The sequence below is a fragment of the Balaenoptera physalus genome (assembly GCF_965194825.1).
Source record: "Balaenoptera physalus genome assembly, chromosome: 11".
NCBI lineage: Eukaryota > Metazoa > Chordata > Mammalia > Artiodactyla > Balaenopteridae > Balaenoptera > Balaenoptera physalus.
In genome coordinates this window covers 97,193,069-97,209,639 of record NC_138896.1, presented here as the reverse complement: position 1 = coordinate 97,209,639, position 16,571 = coordinate 97,193,069, and the positions used below count along the sequence as shown (strand labels likewise).

Sequence of the window (16,571 nt, the reverse complement as noted above, 5' to 3'; positions counted from 1 at the left end):
CTTTCTGGAAATGTAGTACCTAAGCTCTTAGTAACAGACATTCCTGCAATCCCAGAGAGGGGCTGCGAAGTGAACATGCGGGTATCATACATTATAATGCCTTACAATGTACATTATACATCATAATAATTACATAATTGTATTCACTCCACTCCAACCAGACAATGAGACCAGCTATAACTGAGTCAACTCTATCTGTAAACTCACGTCCAGCTAATTAAATGGTGCAGACCTGACTGATGTATCTGTGTGGCATCAAATCATATAAAGTCACTGTTTCATTATTTCACAGGGCTGCCATTGGTTGTTTAAAACCCGCAAATAAATATTTATCACAATTCTGTCAAAGAAGATGATGATTTTACTTGGATGGGGTGAAAAGGCCCAGAATAATTAGATGACTTGATACAAATATGACATATTCATAAACCCACCAGTAGTACCTAACAGCAACTAGAAGGAAGGGGAAAGTACCTCTTCTTAGAAGCTCATGGAATTGCAAGAGAGAAAAATGCATGCTTTTGGACACACACCCTATGTCTGGACCAGCCATATTTGTTCATTCACCTATTCTGGTTTTAAAAGGGACTTACTCTCCTCGATTAAGTACCTATATAGGGACAAAAATATGATTTTTACAAAATTCAAAAAAACCCCTCCAATACCCCTCCAATATATAACCAAGAAATTGATACTAATAATACCATTATAGCTACATGATGAAAAATGTCTATGCACATTAGTGCTGATTTGGGTTGCTATTATTTATCATTAACTCTCATTTATACATGCTAATAGATGAAGCAATTTGGGGCATATGAAATAATAGATTATCAAAACTCATTTTTAACTGGTTCTGGAAAGCATGCTTCCTTTACTTTTCCCACAGTAAGTTTACACTATTAATTGTCCAGTTACAATTAAAACTTATTTCACTTACCCAAGAGTATTCTAGGTGCCTGAGGTAAATAAATAAAGAGAATTATTTTGCTACAGCTTGTTCCTGGAGATATTAAATGCTTCAGGGAATAAGAAGAAAAGAGTATTTCCTGAGAGCTTAGCATGCCAAGTGCTGGTTAAATGCTTTTAAATATGCTGTCATTTTACCCACATTACCCTGTAAGATAGATATTACTATTTTCATGTCATAAATGCAAAAACTGAGGCTCAAAATGCTAAGCTTACCCAAAGTCACACAATGACCAAAACATGTTATTACTCAAACTGCTAAGGGGACTGTGATATCCGTCTTGAATAGACAGAAATACTGTATCCTTTTTGCGTATCTTTTTATCCAAAGATAAAACTGGTAGAAACCCAATGAAAAGATTTGCCCCAGCAGACTTTCTCTCATCCACACTAAATAAGAATGTTGCATGGGGGGTAAATAGATGTTCCCAGACCACTGATTCTGCTACACAGTAGGTTTAATAATCAAATGCAAAGTGCAGAAATCATGCATTTTATTGCACAAAAGACAGTCGCTAGAGTTATTTTAAAAACCTCTAACTGATGGACTTCCCTGGTGGCGCAGTGGTTAAGAATCTGCCTGCCAACGCAAGGGACACAGGTTCGAGCCCTCGCCCCGGAAGATCCCACATGCTGCGGAGCAACTAAGCCCGTGTGCCACAACTACTGAACCTGCGCTCTAGAGCCCGTGAGCCACAACTACTGAAGCCTGCACGCCTAGAGCCCCTGCTCCGCAACAAGAGAAGCCACCAAAATGAGAAGCCTGTGCACCGCAATGAAGAGTAGCCCCCGCTTGCTGCAACTAGAGAAAGCCCACGTGCAGCAACAAAGACCCAACGGAGCCAAAAAATAAATTAATTAAAAAAAAAAAAAACCTCTAACTGAAATATGGTATATTCTTTCAGAAATATATTGACTACCACAGTATTTTTAATTTACAGATGTTAAAGCATGATACCAAATATATACAGGATTAAGAAGATGATGGCTATTTATAGCAGTTAATCAAAGCTAAACTACATGTTGCAGGATCATATAATTGAAATTATAGACTATTTATTTTTGCTTTGAGAAAGGATACAACCCACTCACTGGAAAGGTCCTTAATAAATCTGAGCTTAATTCTCATCGGTCCCCTTTCGCCCTAGTTACTCATCTTGTTGCTGAAAATATACTCCCAGGTGTCAAAATTTTAGTGTCTATCAACAATCTCTCTGCATCCTGGGTTTTGCTTTGAAAAACCTTGGCTGATAAACAGATAAATCTGTCTTTCTGTGTGCATGTTTATATTTCCAGTACCTGCTTGAGCTGAAAACCAGACAGTGACAATGAATTAGGGCTATGAATGCAGCACTTTTACTAAGTGAACAAAAGAGCATGGAATCAACATAATAAATATGAGAGTCCCTGAAGCTGTTAGAATCAACAGAAATTAGTTTTTAATTCCAGCACTGCTACAAACCAGAGCGTCCTTATGCAAGTTATCTCACTACACTGAGGTTTGTTTTGTTCAGGTCTCAAATAAGAACTTAGGATATTCTCTTATGTTCTGAAAAATCCACCAATTGTGGATGTAAAAAAAAAAAAAAAATATATATATATATATATATCCTAATGTTTTTGTTACTTGAAGCATGATCCCTAGACCAGCAGCATCTGGATCACCTGGGAATTTGGTAGAAATTAAAGTTTCAGGCCCTACCCAGGCTTACTGGAAAAGCACCTGCATTTTTAACAAGATTCCAAAGTGATCTGTAGGCACATTTAAGTTTGAAAAGTACTGGTCTAGACATCAAGTTGTAATAATAAACAGGCACCATGTCATCTAGTCTGCATAAATCTGATTGTGTTGACAGTCTTGGAATTTTTAGTAAAAATATGAAAATCATTAAGGGTATTAAAATATCTCTTGTAAAAATTAACTCTTCAGATTTTAACAGCTAGACATCACAAAAAAGACCTCTCAACCACAGGACAGGATCTACATCCTCCCCTAACTGCTGTGGCTGAGACGTCCAATACTATGTTGAATAAATGTAGTGAGGGTATTCTTGTCTTGTTCCTTATCACAGAGGAAGAGCTTTCAGTTTTTCACCACTGAGAACGATGTTGGCTGTAGGTTTTTCATATACAACCTTTATTATGTTGAGGTACGCCCTCTATACCCACTTTGTTGAGTTTTTATCATAAATGGATGCTGAATTGTGACAGATGCTTTTCCTGCATTTACTGAGATGATCATATGATTTTTACCCTTTGTTTTGTTAATGTGATGCATCACATTTATTGATTCGTGAATGGTGAACCATCCTTGCATCCCTGGAATAAATCCCACTCCATCATGCTATATTATTCTTTTAATGTGTTGTTGGATTTGTTTGCTAATACTTCCGTGAGGATTTCTGCATCTATGTTCATCAAGAACACTGGCCTGTAATTTTCTCTTCTTTTACGGTGTCCTTGTCTGGTTTTGGTATTGGCGTAATGCTGGCTCCATAAAATGTGTCTGGAAGGCTTTCCCCCTCTTTAATTTTTTGGAAGAGTTTGAGAAGTATAGGTATTAAATCTTCCTTGAACGTTTTGTAGAATTTGCCAATAAAGCCGTCTGGCCCTGGGCTTTTGTTTTTGGGAGACTTTTATTACTGTTTCAATCTCCTTACTAGTAATCAGTCTACTTAGATTTTCTATTTCTTCGTGATTCAGTCTTGGAAGACTGTACGTTTCAAGGAATTAATTCAGTTCTTCTAGGTTGTCCAATTTGTTGGGGTATAATTATTCATAGTAGTCTCTTGTGAGTCTTTGTATTTCTGTAGTAACAGTTTTAACTTCTCCTTTCATCTCTAATTTTCTCATTACTGTTGGTTAGTCTAGATAAAGGTTTGTCAATTTTGTTTATCTTTTCCAAAATGCCATTCCAAAATGGAACCCACCAGCACTGGTATTAACAAGGTAATTCGAGATCACGTAAATGGCTCCCAGCAGTGACTGTGTCCCCAAAGAGTATTGCATCTGGTTCCTTCTTCCCTGGCAGATGCTTCAAGATTAGTAGGTGGGTCCCTTTTACATATGATCCATGCACATGATTTTATTCATTATTTCTTTGTGTTTTTAGGTGGACATTGGTCTACAGTAGCCAAATCCATGATGTTTTCAAAACTGGAAGTCTGTAGCATCAACTTTCTAATCTGTTAGAAATGATGTTCTAACTATATTATCCACAATGATCTCACAACTCTATGACATATCTCTCTATGAATTAATGGGAAGAAGAACCAGACTGAATAACAGGTCTCCTGTGTTTTTTCCACTTTGTTATTAACCAATTGTGTGATGTTAGAGAAATCATTAAATATTGTTGGGCTTAAGTTTCCCAATCTATAAAGTTAGAAGTTGGGACTCAATGCCTCAAGTAAATGGATCCTCTTCTCTACAATAAGCAACTTTAGAACTGGCAAGTTTTTTGGAAAGACCCTACTTCATTCCCAATATTCTAACATTTAATTATTCAATTATTTCTAATAGAATTTTTTTAACATACATTATTGAAAAAATTACATGTTAAGCCCACTTGGTTTGTGATATTTTATAAGTATGTGAAGAACCATCATGACTTTTTAAACCTATGGACTGAATGAAATTACAGTTGCTATTATAAGGGTCTCAAGAGGTAATATGAATATAAAGTGTTTGTTGATTGTCATAAGACACTTTTTCAAGAGGCCTTCTGAAGGAGCATGCCTTATTATTTCATCATATGGAAAAAAAAGAATTAGGGTACATTTTTAGCTTGACATGTTTAAAATAAGACATATGGTAGCTTGTCAAAATTTCAAAACCAAGTCGTGAATTTCGTATATTCAGGGCAGAATCACCCTTCTAACTACATGTGTAATGAAAGAATGTAAACTTCACAGACCACCCAAAACATAGTGTAATTCCCTTTAGAGTATCCTCTTTAAAAGTCATGTCCAAACCACTCCCAGGATTTGAACATAGAAGTCGAAGATATCCTAACAGATATTACCCAAAAGCTAATGATTTGCTGTCAGTTCTGTCTTAAGCACATATATTTTAAGGAAAAAATAAAGATATATCTGTCTAAAGACTGTACAGAAAATTTATTAAAAATCCAGGCTTCAGGAGACCGATGGACTATATGCAAACTATTAGCATAGCTCTGATTTTGCAAGCACATGACTTGGATAATGTTACCCCAGTGGAGATATTCAAATACAAACTGGAATAAGATCTCAGAGTGCTGATGGACCAATATTCTGAACTGAGTACATTGAAACAAACAACCAGAAACAAGCCAGAGTAATATGAGACGCTTAAACTTGGGGATCAGTGCAGGGAAAATGAAAGGAAACAACAGCCAACTTTATCTGAAAAGGATGAAATACCATACAACAGGAGGATGTTAACATATCTCTGGTGAGTCTGCTGAGGGCAGGGCATGGAACAGTCAGAGCAATCTACTGTCCCCACTGAGATCTATTTTGAAGTGAGAAAGGCACTTGTCTCAAAGGTCAACGACTGAATGTGCCCTATAGACGTGGTTGTGGTTATTTTACCTTTTAATCCACCTTTGAAATAAGAGATTAGAGATAAAATGAAAGCTAACTGGATCCTTGCTGGAAGAATGAAGCTTTTTAAAGGAGAGCCGTAATTACAGCTGCCTTCAAGGTAGGTGGATGCCAAATCTTAGGGACGTGCAGGATTAACCGCGTTGGTAATGACAGAACCTAAGGTATCCCCAGCAGTGTTCTTAAGAGCTTGAAAACCAAGGATTTGGAGAGCAGGTGGTTGGACACAGCTGCTGAGTAATCCTCTTAACCTCATCTGTACTCCACAGGAAGAAAAATAGCAGGAAAATAAAAGCCTCCACCAAGTGGTTGATGGCAGTGAAATAGAAGGAGCATCAAAAGTATACAAGGACAAATTTGTCTTAACACTAATAATTTTGAAAAAAAGAGAAAGGCAGTTGCTGTAGAGAGCTGTGTACAAGTATAAGATAAAGACGTAATAAGTATGGCTACATAAAAGATAAAACAGAGTAGGATGTAGGATTCTAGGGGTGGTCCTGTCTTCAAGGGACATCTAAAGCTATTATTCACTGAGGGTCTAAATCCCTCTTAATGTCTCTTTATTAATTTTTTGCTGAGGAAATAGCTAGAAATGAATAGCTCTCAGTCAATATTTAATTGATGCTTATAAATTGAATTTAATCAGGAACTAATCTAGATGTCTCACTATCCAAGGAAAATTTAAGCAAAGCCAATGCAACAAAGGAAAATGAGAAGCAAAGCAGGCAACAGGCACCAGACTTTGTGAGAGAGAGATATAAAACTTTACTATATTAAGCAATTAATATTCTTGATTATTACAGTAGAGCCTAACTAATCCTGATTAACACAGCCCCCCTCCCCACAAAGCATGAAATAAAAATTGTTTCGGTGCAATGTAATGGTTCTATGTCTTAGTAATTCTTTACTTTTAAAAGTCCCTATCTTGAGTTTACCTGAAACATATTGACTGTTGAAGCTCAAGTTCTGTTTATTGCATAGTTGGAGAACTGTATAGCATCACTCCTACCGTGAATGTGAGATCATTTAACGTTCAAACTAGGAAGAGGAAACTCCTACAACACAGTAAGTAAAAAAGAGTCCCAGGTAACATCCAGGCCAGAACTTTCATTTTACAGTTGAGAAAACTTAGGCTCAGAATTGTTAATGACTTGTCCAGATTCACACTCACACCGAACAGCAGTCCTGAAGTTCAGAGTTGTGCTTCGTCCACAATGATGGCGAGTCTTCCTCGTGTCAATGGTGAGAATTTACTTTCCCAAAAGTTTTTTTTTTTCCACCCTCAAGTGAAGGAGGATGATCTTACTTCCCCTAAAGAACTGAATGACATTTAGTTGTGCTCAACAGAAATGGGAGAACACAGGAGACATGCTTTAAACCATAGCAGTCCTCACTTGATGATGATGATAACGGCTAATTGATTTTGAGCACATATGACGTGCCAGGCACTTGCCTAATCTTTATGAACACATGTTCATCTTCAAAATTTAAAAATCTAACCCAAAAGTAGGTTCTAACATTTTCTTCATTTTTTTTAAAATAAATAATCTTAAGTTTGGAGAGGTTATATAAGTTTCCCAATATCTTACAGTAAATCTGGGGTAAAATTGGGATTCAAACTCAGATCCTTCTTGATTCCAGGACCAAGATTCATAATCACTGTTCATAGGTCTGCAGGTAACAGGAACTGAATGTTCTTGAACTTCAAGTGCCAATTAAGGGGTCACGCACATAGGATTGAAGAAATGCAGCCACCAGGGTGATGTCAGAGCAGCTTGTTGCACCCAAACTCTTACCTTCCACACGGTGGTAAAATACTAACCGGAACTTTGTGTATGAGAATCTGCCATAGGAGGAGACAGCTGTGCTGAGCCGCTTATGCCCAGCGCTGCAGACAAATCACACTTGGCTGTAAAGAAGCTGTTGATTGCTTGCACGGTTTCTGTGGCATGCCAGCTCCTCTTGCCAGCCTGCTCTTCCGTATCAAAGAGCCAGGGGTTCCAAGTGAGGTGAGAACCCCACTTGACAAGCAGACATAAGCCATTTGGGGAAAATACGAATCAAAAGGCTCCAAGATAGAAATGGAAGCATTAGCAGCAGGAAGTGTCTTGGGGATACACTGTGTCCGATTACATAGGGGAATTGGGAGAATAAGTGAGTCACAGCCTCCCGGTGGATAAACCGCACTGTGTCAGTAGTTGAGCCGCCTCGGAAGAAAGCTGTATTAGCTATTTAAAGGTGCCAGCACTGATCTTAATGCCCTCAAACTAGCATCTGCTTAGTAACATCCTTGAATTATGCACAGTTTGCCCGTTTCTCAAGTAGCTTTAGCATTTGTCCCAACTTCTAACCTGTGAGTCTGGACATCATAATGGAATTTTATTTATGTGTAATGGTAGGAATACAGAAATAAAAAGAATTAGAGAAGTTTTGCCTAATATCTCCCAGTCATTCAGTCAATGACTTAAAACTATGATGTTGATTTCAAGGAGTCTTGGTTTTTAAAAATAGACAGTATCAATTTGCTGTCATAGGGCACATGTGGTCAATGCCCAGGCCAAGAAATCTCAGTTTTAAGAAAGAGAGAACCCCTTAAAGCAGGCCAAGCAAAAAGTTTCCTGGAAGAATACAAGGAATCTCTGAAAACCTACTGCTACAAGGTACAGCTAGACTAAAATCACAACCAACAGGGCAGGTGTAAAGGCGCTACCCTTTCTCTATTTCTGGGACCATGCGGTCACTCAGCTCTCTCTCTCTCTCTGCCATGTTGTTTTCTTTTCTCTTTTCACATTCTTCTTTCTGTGTTAGTATGCAGTCATAGTCAGTTTAAATAGCCCAAGATTAGCATGACCCACTGGCTCCCTTGCTCAGGTCTCATCTCTGTGTCCTCATCAAAATCCTCAAAGAGAAAAATCTCCTGCTCCTATCAGTTTGTGGTACAAGGAGACACCCGGACATCCTTTCAGCCTGAGCTGTGGCACTTGGATATTTCTAAGCGAAAGGGCTGTATACTCAGCAGACAACCCAAAGATTTCTTTTGTATTCAGCAAATTGCTTTGAATGTTCAGTTCTGATCTGACTCAAATTATAGCAAGGACGGGGCTTATCCCTGGTTAATATATAATATGAGCACTTAACACCAGGGGAGCCACTTCTTCCCTGCCTTCTAAAACTCCCATCAGTAGTTGCCTGTATGTTTTTTACCTTGTTTCACTTAGTGCTTCTTGACTGCTAATCCTGTGTCAAAGAAAATTCAATACAAGACTCAGGGTTTCCATTTTCTATTGTTTAATCCATTTCCAGCTATTGGGAAAGGGAGTGGGAGAGGAGTTTCCATTAACTTATTACAGGCAAAGTACGTTACCGTTTAGAGAGTTCAAGATGGTGGCATAGGAAGATCCTAAACTAACCTTCTTTCACAGACACAAGGAATTGCCAGCTACAAATGGAATAATTCCCTCAGAAAGAGACCTGAAAACTAGTTGAAGAGCGTCTCCACAACAAAAGGTAAAAGGACAGCACTGAGACAGGTACAAGAGGAAGCCGTATGGGCTCACCAAGGAAAAACTCACATGCCAGCCACAGCAATCCACAGACAGGAGGGATTACAAAGGTGGGGTTATTTTCCTTGGAGAGTGAGGGATTTGAACTCCACATCAAACACCCCAATGGCTAGATCCTGCACAACAGAGATGAGCCCCCAAAACGTCTGCATTTTAAAACCAAAGGGGCATATGCTCAGGAAAACTAAAAAGCTGCAGGGAACGGAAAACATGCTTTATAAAAGGTTCATGTACAGAATCACTCAACACGAAAACCAGCACAAAACCACTGCAGTGAAAAGCGCTTGGGCGGTAGGTGAAAGGAACCCACTTACTAATCTTGAAGCATCTGCCCAAGAGGCAGGTACCAGATGGGACACTCTTTGGAGACGATGTCACTGCTGAGAGCCATTTATGTGATCTCAAGCCGCCTCAAGACACAGTCTGGAATTTTGCTGTCTGCACCAGGTTCAATGTGCCCCCTGGAAGAAAATGAAACTCCAAGCCTTTGCCAAGCTTAAGTATATGATCTAAATGTATACTACTCATGAGGCGTAGGAAATTAACATTGGTCTGGGACACTTTACATCCCAGGACCTTGGTAAAAGCAAAAGCAAAAGCAAAACTAGTTTAGGTCTAAGTTTTCACAGCACAGGGTTCACAGCATTCCCACAGAAAAAAAACATACCTAACGTGAGTTCACAATACAAAATGACGAAATATATGAGAGAAAGAAAAAGCTATCACAAAAATGAATCCGCTAGCACAGTAAAAAGATATATGCAATGTAAGCACTAGGAATAATAAAAGACCATGAACATGAATAGAAAATAAGAGTTTGGAAAGTGATAAAAAGGAATTGAACCCATAATAAAACAGCAGAACATTATAAAAGACACACAGAAGATAAACGAAATAAACCAAATAGAAGTTCAAGGAAAAAAAAATAATTGAAAATTTAAAAGCCAACAGACATTTGGTATTGCAATTAAGTGCTTTTCACAAGTATTGTCCTTTATTTCCAAGCAAATGTTAATATTGTATTTCTTTGCCCTCTTTGGAGTCATCCATGGCCTCGTGACTTCTTTTGCCAATGAAATGTAAACAAAAGTGACATGTGTCCATCCTGGGAAAAAGCTTTCAGGCTTAGCTCATGATCCCACAGGTTCTCTGTATGTTGCCTCAGCACTTAGGGGATCATTTCCTGACAATGACTCCATCAACATGGGTCCCTGAGTAAATATAATGAGCAGAGCCCCCATGTTAACTTGCACTGGGTGTGTAACGTGAGGGAGAAATAAACTTCTGTTGCTTTAGCCCATAGGACTTGGGAGTTGTTTGCTAGTGCAGCATCAACTTGCTATTTTGACTGATATAAAATGTTAAATAACAGAGTAGACAATGATGAAGAAAGGATTTAAAACTTGGAGGAGGAATCTGAGGGATTTTCTCAAAAAGCAAAATGGAGATGTAAAGAAATAGAACATTTAAAAGGATACCTAGGCATTACAGATAGGAGAAATAAATGGTCCAAAATATGTCTACTTAGATATGTAGAAAAGGACAATAGAAAACAAAATGTTAAGAGTGTCAATATTCAAATAAATGATGAATGAGAATTTTCCAAAACTGAAAAAAAGAACATGTCCTCAGATTGAAAGTAAGGCATCACATGAGAAAAACTAAAAATAAATGCATAATTGGACAAATCACTATGAAACTTCAGAACGCCAAACAGAGAAAATCTTAAAAGAAAACAGAAAGAAAGAGATCACATATAAAAGATCATCAATTTGACTAACAGAAGACTTCAAAATCTGCAGTAGATAAAGAGTAGAAAACAATAGAACAATATTTTCAAAGTACTGAGGGGAAAAATTTGGCAACTAGGAATTCCCAACCTAGTTTAATATTACTCAAAAATAATGGTAAAAGAATGACATTTAAAGATAAACAAAGAGAGAATTTACCACTAAGAGAACTTGCTAAAAGAAATATTTCGTGGGTGTGTTAAGTAAAAGGAACTTGAACACAAAAGAGCAGGATGCTGGAAATAATGATGAACAATAAATAGGTAAATATATAGGGAAATCTATGTAAATGAAGCCTTAACTATATTAAATATAACAACTAGCATCACTAACTGTGAGAAAAATCAAGTTGAACTAAAATACTATGTGTACAACAAAAACTTGGAACTTTGAGTGGTACAATTAGAGTTAGAGAATTTTAGGTTTTATTTGAGAACACTGTTAAATTTGGCATTGCTAAGCTTAAAATTAAGGGAGCCTCCTACAAACAGAAATAGAGTAAGAAATCCGAAATAATGGGAAGGAATAGTAGAATAAAAGAAAAATCAGTTGGTCCATTAGAATACAGTAAAGAAGAAATATGCAGAAACAAAAAAAAAAAACCTCACACAAAATATGTCGACACAAAATAAGATGGTAGGAAGAATGCAAAAATCGTTCAAGATTCAAAATAAGTGGGAACTTTTCAACTACCTTGATAAATGAGAAAAAAATATTAGATGGAAAAAATACAGCTATATGCTACTAAAAGGAGACACACCTAAAATGACATATAAGGACTGAAAACAAAGTAGAAAAGGAACCCCTGGCAAAAATTAACTTAAGTAAGGGAGGAATAGTAATCTTAATATGATATGAAATAAATATGATGTCAAAAAGCATTATTCTGAACAGAAAGAGGATCATCCCCTAATATCAAAGGGTCAAATCATTATGTGAAAAGAAGTCTGACGCCCTTTGGTGAGAAGCAGCCTACCCAGGGTCACATAACAAGCTAGTCTTGATGAAGAGCTATCAGCTGTGCTTCTTTATTGTTGCATCCTCTTCCTTTCCTCCTAGCACCTAACACAATTAGTACTTTTTTACTTGTTTATTACCTGCCACGCCTATTAGGTATCAAACCCAGAATTCGAGGCTACGTGCATATTTTATTTGTCACCATATTGCCAGGTCCTAAGGAAGATGCTGGTGTACATACTTGCTCCGAGAACAAATGATGCAGTCTCAGGCTATTCTGGCCACTCACCATAGCATAATTCTTTCCATTATCCATAAGGAAAAGCATAAAGCAGCCACTGGATCAAATGGAGCAATTCACACAGTCATTTTTTTCATAATGAAGATTAAACAATTCTGCTTAATGTTACAATTTATAGTATACTTCACTGAATAACTCAATTATCTTCTATATTCCCACAGTATGATTTTAATTTCAATTTCCAAAGACAAAGCCAAAGGTAAAAGCATCTCTACCATGTTCTAAAGGGAAAAAATCATAAATAATAAAAATGATGGACAATTGAATCATACATTTTCAGGCAGCAGTTTATTTTCTTATTGGCAACAGCCTGACTTGCATTCAGAAGCACATGCACAGACGGATTTTAATATAAGGCCACAGGGATGTGTTCTCTTAGTTCTAACATCACCTTCACGGTATGTTAATGCTCCTCTCTAAGCACAGGTAATGTTACCTCTGCCAGGGAAGGATCTGTCGACTACCAAGAGGAACACAGGAAGCATAAAAATCATGTTTCTCTGTGAAATATTTCCCTGCTAAATCAGAAGTCCCTGCGGGGCTGATTAAATTCATTAAGCACTAGCAGTATTCTAGCTGTTCTTTGCTTTCTGGCCCAGATGCCCGCCACCCCCCACCCCCCAGAAAAAGCCAACTTTGGAACAGTTGACTCGCCAAAAATCTAGTTGAGTCGCCAAAAATCTATAGCCTAATACTTACAACCAAATAACACTAATTAAAATGCATCAATTACATAATATTATAAATCAACTATACTTCAATTCAAATATATATATATATTTAAATATCTATATATATGTGTATATATAGATATAAATTATAAAGGAGCTGTTTTGTAACTGGCACCATGGTAAAAACTTGACATTTGTTCTTCCTAACTCTTACAATAACCCAACAAAATGGCTATTAGTACCTTTACTTTATCATTTGAGGAATGTGTGGCTTAGAGAAGTTTTAATCGATAAATTTTAAAAATGAACCCATCTCTGTCTGACCCCATCATTCATAACCATTGTATTAAATGATGAATTCTTACAATTAGAAATCTGACGTGGTCTTTGGCTTTGGAGGACACAGCAGGACTTTTAGGAAGACAGTGTATATTGATTTGAGTGACAACCCAAGGAACCTGCTTATTTTGTTACACTCCCTAGTTGCCATATCTGAAACAGAAATTTTGTCATCCTAACACATGAATTTCATATCCTATTACTTTATTGAGATATAATTCATGTACCATAAAATTCACCATTCACTGCACAGTTCAGTGTTTTGTAGTATATTCACAAGATCGCGTAACTACCAGCACTATCTGATTCCAGATCACATTCATCACCCCAAAAAGGACCCCGTGGGCCCAGCAGCAGCCACTTCACATTATTCTCTGCCCTTAGTTCCTGGAAACCACTAAAATGCTTTCTGTCTCTATCGTTTTTCCTATTCTGGACATTTCATATAAATGGAATCATACAATACGTAGCCTGTCGTATCTGGCTTATTTACCCAGCATAACATTTTCAAGGTTCATCCACGTTGTAGTATGTATGGATACTTAATTTTCCTTATCTATTTTAATTAATATCACCTAACAAAAGATGAAAATTATTTGTACCAATCCAGAAAAAAAGAACTAACAATCTTCTTCCTTTTTCTCTGTGTGTATAGGTTAGGTGGAATTTTGTGGTTTTTACAAAGCAACTTTACATGATGCAAGTCCATACACAGCATCATAGTCTCTATTTCTCCATTTTACAGATGGGAAAAAAGAGTCTTGGATAGATTAGTTTATCTGTTCAAGCATTTGAGAAGGAAATTAAGCACAGACCTCTGAACACGAAGCCAAAATTACTTTCACGTAGTTGATACATATATGTCAGCAACAACTAAATGGCTCATCCAGCCACCGAACCTATCATCTTTGGTTCAAGAGAGACAAACTCTTAGAAGCCAAGTTAAGCTACCACATACCATCAATTCCGGTGTCTGTGTAGCTGAGGACATTGAACTCAAGTGCCTGCCAGGGCCATATAGGTAGTAAATGATGGGGCACGATGAACTGAAGGTAGAGGAAGGCACCTGCTGCTCAGGTAAGCCCCCTGGCATCTGGGAATGCAGGCTCAGGGTAGAAAGATAATCTGATTCCTTCTAAGAGAATCTAGAAATCATCATTTCATGTGAAATCTAATTTTCAAGTGTTAGCAACAAATTAAACTTTTTCTTTTTCAAATTAAAAGAAAAAAAGAGCAAACACGTGAACCAAAATAACCCTGTTTTGCGGCTGTTCTGTTCCACAGGCTACTACTTTTACAGAAAACAAAAAGCCAGGGCACCGGAGGGTGTCAGAGCCCTCCTTAAGACAGGGCCAAAGGAGGATCAGGAAAATTTGAGTGAAGGTGACCTCTGCCTTTCAATATTAATTCCAAAAATGTCCAACAACTTAAACCTTTAAAGACAGAAGAATAGGAGCAGAAATGATGTCCAGAAAAGAATCCTTCATTCTTTCCACTAATAATTACTAAGGACATTCTTTGTGCATGTACTGCTAGGTTCTAGGAATACCATAATGTACAAGAAGATGTAATCACTGGCTTCAGAGTCTACGGTGGGAGAGTAAGATAATCAGGCAAGTAATTACAGTACACTGTGATTATAATGTTGTTCACATCAATGTTAGCAGCAGAGGGAAGCCTAATTCAGGCAAAGGAAAACATAGAAGGCTTCCTGGAAGAAGTGAGTGAGTTGATCACACAAAGATAGGAGAAGGAAGCAGGAGGAGGAGAATCGACTATTCCTGGAAGAAGGGACAGAATGAGCACAAGCAAGAGAAAAGACGGCACATTTTAACAATTTAAAGAAATTCAGGCTGGTAGAACCTATTTTGGAAAGTCGGGTGGGGGAAAGAAAGCAAGGTAGAGAGGTAAGCAAGAGCCTAATAATGTAGAATCTTTTGAAACCATGTTAAATGGCTGGAAATGATCCAAGAAAAACAGGGAACAGTGGTAGATTTACAGGTGGTTTTGGTAGTTGGATTAGCTTTAGAATGTGATTTAAGAAGATCAATCCTATTGTCTTGTGTGGGATGGATTATAGCTCAACAAGTCTGAGGAGGTAAAGATAGAAGTTCACAGCAAGTTTGAGAACACTCAGAATATCTTGGAATAAAGCCAGCACCATGAGAAGAAGCCGGGCTCCTACTGGAGGATTGGAAACCATAGGGAGCAAGGCTCCCCCAACTAACCTACAAACTGATCCCGGACACACAAATGCACCCAGCAAGACTGGGGGAATCTGTTTCATATCAGAAGATCTAAGCAGCTGACCTGACAGACTCGTGAGAAATAATAAATGGTTACTGTTTTTACCCACTGAATTTTGGGGTGATTTTTTATGGATTAATAGCTAATTGGTAAAGGATACCTTACTCAAACTTCGCTTATGAAAATCATCTGAGAAATCAAGTGAAATAAAATTTCTTCTACATATTTTTTCAATAGAGGGTGTTAAGAAAATTCCCTGAGAGTCAAAAGCATGCACTGATATTTATACCCATTGTCATCAATCCTTATGCTGAATGACTGAATATTTTGATTATATTGTTTGGGAGACAACTGGGCCATCAGGAGATAATTACTGCATCTTTTAAAGTAAGTGAGCATTTTATTTTGTGTAAAGCAATGCAATGAGATCTTCCTCTACCACTACCCTCCAGGTTAGTATTTTTCTCCATTTATGTCTAGTTAACCAAAGTTAACTTCACGATCACTCTTGTTTCTTTTAAGGGCCAGGTATTATTACGGATAAACTATGTCCCCCAAAAAGATATGCTGAAATCCTAATCCCCATAACAGTGATTGTGACCTTATTTGGAAAAACGGTCTTCGCAGACGTAATCAAGTTAAGATGAGGTCATATTGGACTAGGGTGGGCCTTGATATAAGGACTGGTGTCCTTACAAGAAGAGGGAAATTTGGACACAGACACACACAGGGGAGGAGGCCATGTGAAGACAGAGATTTATTTGAGTGATACAACTACAAGCCAGGGAACACCAAAAATTGTTGGCAACTTCCAGAAGATGGAAGAAGCAAGGAAGGATTTCTCCTATAGAGCTCTCAGAGAAACCACAGCCCAACCTACCCTTTGATTTCAGACTTCTTCCCTACTCAACATGAGAAAATATATTTCCATTGTTTTAAGTCACCCAGTTCATCGTACTTTGTTACAGGAGTCTTAGGAAACTAAAACAGTAACAGTTTTTTTTTTTTAAGACCTGTATGTTTTATAAAGGAAAAAACTGCGTGCACTATAGACAGTAAGTTACAACAGTCATGTTTTACCCCTAAAAGACTTCAATTTTAGGATCTAGTTAACTTAGTATTTTGAAGATTTGACTGAAAACGTCTTA

At 37.5% G+C, this 16,571-nt stretch overlaps 1 protein-coding gene across 5 annotated transcripts in view; it reads right to left on the bottom strand.

Moving 5' to 3' along the window:
- The window catches only part of CNTN4 (contactin 4), a 928,656-nt gene that overhangs the window by 674,184 nt on the left and 237,901 nt on the right, over nt 1-16,571 (bottom strand). The window lies entirely within an intron of this gene.